Source organism: Tenrec ecaudatus, chromosome 8, assembly GCF_050624435.1.
Source record: "Tenrec ecaudatus isolate mTenEca1 chromosome 8, mTenEca1.hap1, whole genome shotgun sequence".
NCBI classification, from domain to species: Eukaryota; Metazoa; Chordata; class Mammalia; order Afrosoricida; family Tenrecidae; genus Tenrec; species Tenrec ecaudatus.
In genome coordinates this window covers 40589820-40598869 of record NC_134537.1, presented here as the reverse complement: position 1 = coordinate 40598869, position 9050 = coordinate 40589820, and positions in this window count along the sequence as shown.

Genomic DNA, 9050 nt, shown 5'->3' with positions numbered 1-9050 from the left:
CCTCACCTGTAATTAGGGGGCTTGCATGCCCCCAGAGAATATAGAAGCCTTGGTTAGCATTAAATATCTCCATGTGGACCACCAAGCGGGGCTGAGGTGAGCATGCTACCATGAATGTGTCTGACTCCATTATTTCAATCTCTCTCTCTTCTATCTCTCATGCTCTCTATGACTTTACTATAATCGTTACTTATTATTGCTGTACAATTTGCACCTACCAGACCCGTGATGATGTGTTAGGGGCTGGCTTCCCCTGGCATGCAGTGATGGGTCTTTGGCAGTCCAGGGGCAGGCGCCGGGAACGTAGCTTCAGCCATTGAACTCTCAGCGCAAACCAAACTCCCTGCCACCCTGGCATCGGGCTGAGGCTGACTCAGCGACTCAGCAGGACAGGGCAGCAGGGCTGCTGCAGTTTCTAAGACTGTACCTCGTTCTGAGCGTAGGAAGTCTCATCTTTCTCCCTTAGTCATTGAAGACACTGCAAAATCACCATTTAACTATGGGGGTTGGGGTGGGGAGAGAGTCCCAACATTGATATGGTAATGATTGCACCATTCTCCTTGATATGATCGAACTATTGAAGTGTATGCTATGCAAATGACGTGCCAATAAAACTGTTTAAAAAAGAGAACGAAAGAAACTGCAAAATCAACAGCCTCAAAGGTGATCAGGTGGTGAGATCAAGAGGAACGGCTTAAAGTGACCCATTTGGTTATGTGTATTTGGCACCACATGACGTTTTTTAAAAAGGAGGCTTGTGGTTGGTTGTTGCTGGGTGGCGGTAAGTGGCTCCGACGCATAGCAGCACTGCCCATGTACAGCATAAGGGAGCACTGCCTGCTCCCGGGTCACCTTCACAACTGCTGCTTCTCTGGAACCCATGCGTGCACTCGCCGTGCCAGTCCACCTTGTTGAGCGTCTTCCCCTCGCTTGCGCACGCTCAAGGATGGTGGCTTTTTCCAGGGTTAGTCTCTCCTGATAATATACCCAAAGCACGGGAGACAGTCTCGCCGTCCCGGCTTCTAGAGAGCATTCTGGCTGTACTCTCTCTAAGACGGATTTGTTCCTCCTTTTGGCAGTCCATGGAGCTCCGCATATTCTTCTTCAACACCGTAAGAGAAAGATCATTACATTTAACTAGGAAAGCTAAGCAAACTTCTGGACCTAGAAATAACCCTCATCAGTCTAGATGTCTCTGTGTGCAGGAGGGTGGGTGGGTGGACTTTAGCTGAGGTAAATGAGCATTTTATAAAAAGCCGTTTTGAGAAAAGGCAAATCCCACTGGCAGCGAGTCTCTCTCTGTCTCTCCCCCCACCCCCCTTTCTGGAAACCTGCAGAACTTTGCCTATGTTCCCTAGGATGTTAGGGATGCAGGGGAAAGTCCTTGGCTCAACACTTGAAGAAATCTAGTGGCAGAGCAAGGAAACAGCCACCGTGGGCAGGTGTTGATCCGATCAAAGGGGACCACGCTTGAGATGACCAGAGAGCAGCAGGCAGGCTGATGAAATCTTGCCTTAGGGAGCGGCTCTCTGAGGAAGGGACGCTCTCTGAGGTGCTACAAATGTTCACCACACCACCATGAAAGACTGTTGCCACCTGGATATCTGCCACACCTGTAGGCACCGACACAGCCACACTACAACCACACGAGTTAAACAAGACCCTTTGTCCTTTCCCTCTCCTCCCTCCGCCCCATCCCTGGTGGAGCTAGAGGTGGCAAATGAGAAAAGGAAACGTAAGATGGGGAAATCAGGAAGATGACCGACTACGCTTCGTGGCTCAGATTTTGAAGGCTTGCTATTGCACTGGCTCTAAACCCTACAAAACGAGACCACAGAACTTGTTGGTAACTGTTCTTTTAAATAAGTTGCATCGAGCTGTACTCAGCACACTCATTCAGTCGGTTTAAGAAGGGTGATGCGATCATCACCCCAATCAACTTCGGGATGGCTTCTTCCTTCCTGCACCTGCTGGGGTTGCGTTGGTAACTGTGGTTGCCTGGGAAAACCATGACCCTTACCGAAGGCCCACGAAGGGCAAGAAGGGAAATTTGTCATAGGACGGAAAAGACTGATACGCAAGACAAAGCTCTTTTTCTTTCCTAGTGCTTAAAAAATAAATCATTGCATTTTGGGCGAAAGTCTACAGAGCAAAACATATGTCCAGTCCACAGTTTCTTCATGTCAGGTGACATTGCTTACATTCTTCGCATCGTGTCATGGAACACGCTCCCTCCTTCTGTGCTAGTTGCTCCATTACCACGGACTTAGTCTCCCTACCCGTCCCCTCACCTTTCCATGCCTTAGAGCAGTGGTTCTCCACCTTCCTCAGGCCGCGACCTCTCATACAGTTCACACATCATATCTTTCATACAGCCATGCTGTGGGGACCCCCAACCCTACAACTATTTTCGTTGCTACTTCATAACTGTAATTTTGCTACTGTTATGAATCGTAATGTACATATCTGATCAGCAGGATGTATTTCCTTGTTACCAATTGAACATAATTAAAACATAGTGATTAATCACAAAAACAATATGTAATTATCTATTGTGAAATACTTCTTTTTGTTGTTGTTAATGAATCATTTTATTGGGGGCTCTTATAGCAATTGTTTCAAGCACACTTGTACATATGTTGCTATTATCATTTCCAAAACATTTTCTTTCTACTTGAGCCCTTGATATACTTATTTCTAGTGACAAATAAATGAAGTTTTGTCTTGAAACATGGTGTAGCATGGGTAACAGTCTTCACACAGGTACTCGTAGGTGGGGGTATCTGCAGGTGGGTGGACCCGCCTGGAGACGGATAGAGGAGCAGTGTCTCGGTTTCTAAGGCCATTGAAAATAATGTGATTTCTGATGGTTTTAGGCGACCCCTGTGGAAGGGTCGTTTGATCCCCAAAGGGGTCGCGACCCACAGGTTGAGAACTGCTGTCTTAGCGTAACTGTGGTCCACTGGGCTTCAATCATGTTTCAAAAGAGCACACTATGCCAGGTGACAGTCTTTGCTTTTTGAGCTAATCTTCCATTTACATAAAAGGTGACTTAGGGGAGAGTTTCAGTTCAAGGTTTAAACGACATCTCAAGACAGCAGACTTGGGGATTCTTCCTGTCTCAAAGGGCCACATTCTTTGAGAATTTCAAGTTATGCTCCACATTTTTCTTCCCATTCTTTCAAGAACTATCTGCTGCATTCTTTCTCAGGACATTCAGTATTGGTGGTAGGGAACTATGTTGCTTTTCTGGTCTTAAGATAGAAATCCTGGCCACAATCAGTGCTGTAGTCCGGTTCCTTCTTTCTCTTTTGTTCCAGACGAATAGAGAGGCTGGTAGTTGTATCTCAGATGGCTGCTTGCAAGGTTTTAAGACCCCAGACCTACTCACTAAATTTGGGTGTAGAATATAAAGTTAAGTTAAAAAGACAATGACTGCTTTAGCTGGGAATTTACACAGCGAAGCACACCAATTGCACAGTTCCTGCACGAACAGTTCAGTGACACTGAGGGCATTCTTCAAGTTGACAACTTGTCTCATCGTCCTTCTCGGACTTGTTCCTCCCCATTCACACCAACTCCCTGTCCCCTAAGCCTCTTCGCTGCTCTTTTGAGTTGTTGCCCATTTGATCCTATATAGATAATTCTTAAAAGATCATAGTGTTTAGTGCAGACTTCCCCCCCCTACTAGTTAAGCTGAACAGTGAAATTGTTTGGTTTCTAGAAAGTTCCATGGGTATTTTTGACTTAAGGTTTGAAGATGATCTCAGGGCGATAATTCATCCTGGCCCCATAGCTGTAGAAACGCAATAGTCCACGGTAATTTGAAACGCTGTTCTGCATTCCCCCCTTTGGATCAGAATTCTTCCATAGAATCATTGATCAAAATGATCAGTAATGGTATCTGGACACCCCCTGTCCTGTTCTCCTGGCAAAGGAGGCAGGTGTTCATGGAAGCAAGCAGCCACATCATGCATTTTCCCCTCCCGTTCTCGACTCGACTTTTCCTGTTGCTCAATCTGACAGAGACCCATGGTTGTGCCTTGAATGGTCATTTGTAAGCTGTTAAGACCCCAGGAACTACACAACAAAGTAGGAGGTAGAATAGAAGCACTAAACACTTCAGTAAACCTCCAAACTAGGGGGCCTCAAACTTTTTAAACAGAGGCCAGTTCACTGTCCCTCAGACCCATTGGAGGGCCGGACTATAGTTTTTAAAAAAACTATGAATAAATTCCTATGCACACTGCACATATATTATTTTGAAGTGAAAAACAAATTGGGCAAAACCACCCGGCGGGCCGGATATATGTCCTCAGTGGGCCGCATGTGACCCGTGGGCCGTAGTTTGAGGACGCCTGCTCCAAACTAAGGAACCAAATTCCAGGAGATGTTTGGTTATACATAAGCAGCCTCAGTAGCAACTTTCTTCTTCTTTTTTTTTGGTAAATGTGTCTATCACACCATGGTAAGAGTGGTGTGGTGTGAGTGTCAGACCTCTTCTGCCAGACTCCACATTAGCCTAAGGGGGATTCCTGTGCAGTCAGACATGCCCAACCTCACCAATACTGGCACTAATTATCCTTCCCACGGAACTCTATTTCTGAAGTGGATTCAGTAATCCATTGCAATAACTACACAGGACTAAGAGAATAGCTTCTAATTATACAGTTTACTAGCGAAGTTAACGGATTACAACTCGGCTTCAGAAATGCTCAAGACACAGTTCTTCGGTCAGGACAGCCTCTTCTCAGCCATGCCCGTAGGGCAATGTTACAAAGCTCTTTTAGAGCTGCCAATAAATACCTTATTTCCCCCAAATTCAGGGCCTGGAGGCCCCCCACTGCACGAGCTCCCCACCTTCCTGAAGGCATTCAGCTTTACTGTTCTGTGGGCAGAGAAAGGCAATGCTCTGTCTCACTCGTGGGCTCTCGGGTCTGCTGCTCCCGCTGCTCCTCGTCTTCCTCTTTTCTGATGTCACAGCTTTTTTTTCATGCATCGAGGAGGTTCAATGCACAGGGATCTTGGGGCCCGAAAGATGTGCTCGACTTCTGACTCTTTTCTTAATGGTAATGAGATTTCTCCCTTCCTGCTACTGAGATAGTTCATTTTATACCCAGCTGAATGACAACACTGATCAATTCCCATGTGAAAAGTCCAAGTTTTACAATCACAATTAACAGAGTAACAATCACTCAATCTTATGGAATCATATAATCCCCTGGGGAGCCTCCCCACCTTCTCTTACCCAGGTGTGCCAAGGAAAGAGGACATACACTCAATCTGCGTGGTCCCATTCAACGGGAGTTACAAAGACTAAGGCCACAGGAGCCATATCCAATAATTCGCTGCACCCCAGTAATTTTTTACAGGTGTATCACTCACTGAAAGCCCTTACAATAATCAGTTGTACAACTCTACCCTTACAGCAATTTTTCTACTGCTGGAAACTGAAACTCTGTATTTCATAAGCAATAACTTTTCCATTCTCCTTCCTTCCTCCTTTTGTGAGCCACTAATAAACGTTAGTAGAATATAAATGTTATGTACTATTTGAGGAAGCTTCAAAAAGTCCATGAAAAAATGGAATTTAAAACAATGGAATTTCCCCCCATGAACTTCTTGACATTCCTGGTATTATGTCAATTGCCTACATTGTACCGCAAGACTACAATCCTAAATCTTCAAACCAAGAAAATGAAGCCCACGAGGGTTGAGAAGTACCAGCATCGGCAGTACCTATTTGTTTTACTTTACAAAGATCAGACTTTAGCAGGATCTCATTTTACTTAGCTCCATAATCAACGCTCATGGAAACCACAAACAAACCAAACCACGGGTCACATCGGGCACATCTGTGGCCAAAGACCTCTGTATAGAGTTCAAGAGCAAAGATGTCACCAAGGTGCGCCTGACCCAGCCAGGGTACCCAGCCACCTGGTACGCACGTGCAAGCTGGGCAGAGAATAAGGGAGACTGCGGGAGGACGGATGCATATGAGTAACGGTATTGGCAACGGGCATTGCAAGTATCATGGCCTGCCAGGAGAATAAACAAATCTATCTTGGAGGAAGTGGAGCCAGGATATTCCTTAGATTTGAAGATGGCAAGACTTCATCCAACGTAGTTTGGACATATTTCAAGAGAGACCAGTCCCTGGAAAATGGCATCACGCACAGTGAAGCAGAGGGGCAGCGAAGAGGATTTGCGATGATTGTGAACGGACACAGTGGCTGCAAGATGGGCGCAAACATAACAATGGTGAGGCTGGCAAGGGGCAGGGGGTTGTTTTCTTCTGTGGTACACAGACAGGGCGACTGTGAGTGAGACTCAGCTCGGTGGCACCTCACATGTCGTTGTGGCCAATGGCTTCTCCCCAGAGAAGACACCCTTGCACCACGTTCCCTTCCTCAGGTCCCCGACCCCAACCCCAAGTGACCACCAATGGCTCTGGGTCTCTGCATAGCCTGTCATTCATAGAAAGGAGATCATAGACGATTTCTCTTGGAGGAGCAAGCTGAGGCCATCCGCTCCGGTAGAGATGTACAGTGTTGGAAACCCTACACAGGCTCGCCATGAGTTGAAATAGACGCAGTGGCAGCAGTGGGCATGTGGCAAGCTGCTCTAGGAACGGATGTTCCTTTAGACCGCCATAGCCTTCCCTGGTGTCCATGGCCGCACGTGCGTATCTCTTCTTCTGCTGATGGGCACCTGGGCAGAGCCCATCCCTCTGGCTTGGTGGGTAAAGAGTACGAGCAGAGGCGCGCATGACTGTTCGTGTTTCTTCTGTTAGCTCCCGAGGGTCTACACAGGCGTACCTGGCTCTATGACGTTGCTTAGCAAATGGAAGGTTTGTGACAACCCAGCCTCAAGCAAGTCCACCGGTGCTCTTTTCCCAATAGTGTGGCCTCACTTGATGTCTCTGTCACATACTGGTCATTCTCACAATAAGTCAAATATTTCATAAAGCTATTGCACACTTAATACATGATGGTATAGTGTAATTTTTATATGCATTGATAGGCAAAAAATGGTGACTTCTATTGGGATATTTGCTTTGTTGTGGTTACTCGAACGAAACCTTCATGTAGGATTGTTTGATCATCCGACTCGCATATTATTTTCTATTTTCCATCCCCACCAGTCGTAAGAAGAGTCTCCGTCTTGCCTCCCGTCCCCATTTGTGCTCTGTTGGGGTTGCTTTTTGATCGGACCTGTCCTAGGGCTTGAGCCTGGCTCATGCTGGCAGAGCCCGTTCACTGTGCCATTGGGTGGCAGCGATGGTTCAGGTTTAGAATTCTTTCGTGAGACAACTTCAAGGTTGGCCTGTTTTACAGAACAGATCAATATTGCATTGCTTTTTTTATGACCAAATACCACACGTTCTCCACCAGCTGATGGGATCTTTGGGTTGCTCTTATGAATATTCACACACAAATTCCTGTGCAGACTGGCTTTCCTTTCTCCTGGGCTTATCCACGCGGGCTCAGAACTGCTAACCCCAGTGACACAGCCACGAGAAAGCTGTGCCTTCACCAAGGAAGCCAGAAAGAAGGCATGTGTTTGGACTGTGGTGGTGATGAAACTGTGGAAAACGCCAGGGGCGAAGAATTCACCGTCTGGGATTTCAGTGTTTTACAATGTACGGAAACGGCTCTATGGCCCCGCGTGGAGCCTGTCACAATGAGCACGCCCTGTACACCGGGGGAAATGAGCATCCTGAGGCTGCCGTACCACAGCCCTCTGAACGTCCGCTCGGCTCAGGGGGCTGATAAGGCTCAGATCTTGTCCAGATTTCTGTCTTGCTGTTATAGCAATGGTTGACAGAGAAGGCTGTTAAAATCTCGTTTTTGTTGTTGCTAGGTGCCATCAAGTTGGTTCCAACCCACAGTGACCTGATGCACAACCGGAGGAAACACTGTGCGGTCACCACTGTTCTTCTGCCCTCACCCATTGTTGAGCCACTTTGTCAATCCACTTCCTGTGTTTGCCTAGCTTTCTACTTGACTCAGCATGATGTCCTTCTGGGACTGGTCTCTCCTGACGACAACATGCCCAAAGTACGTAACGTGAAGTCTTGCTATCCCTGCCTCTAAGGAGCCCTCTGGCTGTACTTCCTCCAAGACAGATTTATCTTTTTAGCAGTCCATGGTCCTTTCAATTCTGTTCACCAGCTCCACCAAGCCAATACATCGATGCCCCCTTGGCCTTTCTTATTCAACATCCACCTTTCACATGCATAGGAGGCAATGGACAATACTAAGCTTGGGTCAGCCACATATTAGTCCTCAAAGTAACATCCTTGCTTTTCAGTACTCTTGGGCAGCAGACTTACCTAATGTAATGTGCATTTTGTTCTGTTTACTGTTGCTCCCATGAGCATTGATTGTGGATCCAAGCAAGATGAAATTCTTGACAACTTCAACCTTTGTTCCATTTATCACGTTACCTATTTATATTTGTAAGGGCTTTGTTCTTGACAATGAGTCTTAATCCATGCTGAAGGCTGCCATCCTTGATCTTCATCAAGTGCTTTAAGTCCTCCTTACTTTTCAGCAAGCAACATTATGCCATCTCCCTATCTCAGGTCGTTAAGAAGCCTGCCTCCAACCCTGATGCCATTCTTCATTAGGCCAGGCTTTCTGAGGTTTTCCTCAGCATGCAGATTGAACAAGTATGGCGAGAGGATACAACCCCGATGCGCACCTCATTTTAAATCATGCATTCCCTTGTTCCATTTGGACAACTACCTCTTGGTCCAAGTACAAGTCCCCCGTGGGCACAACAGAGTTCTGGGATTCCGTCTTCTTAAGGTTACCGTTTATTATGGCCCACAATCGAATTCCTTTGCATAGTCAAAAGACACACAAACATCTTTCTGGTATTCTCAGCTTTGAGCCAAGACACTTTTGAAATCAGCAGTTATCCTTTGTTCCACATCCGCTCCTAAATCTGGCCTAAACCTCTGGTGGCTTCCGTCAGTGTACTGCTCTGAGCTCCATCTGAGCAGCTCCGTTTGTACTGCTGAGCTCCGTCTGTACTGCTCTGAG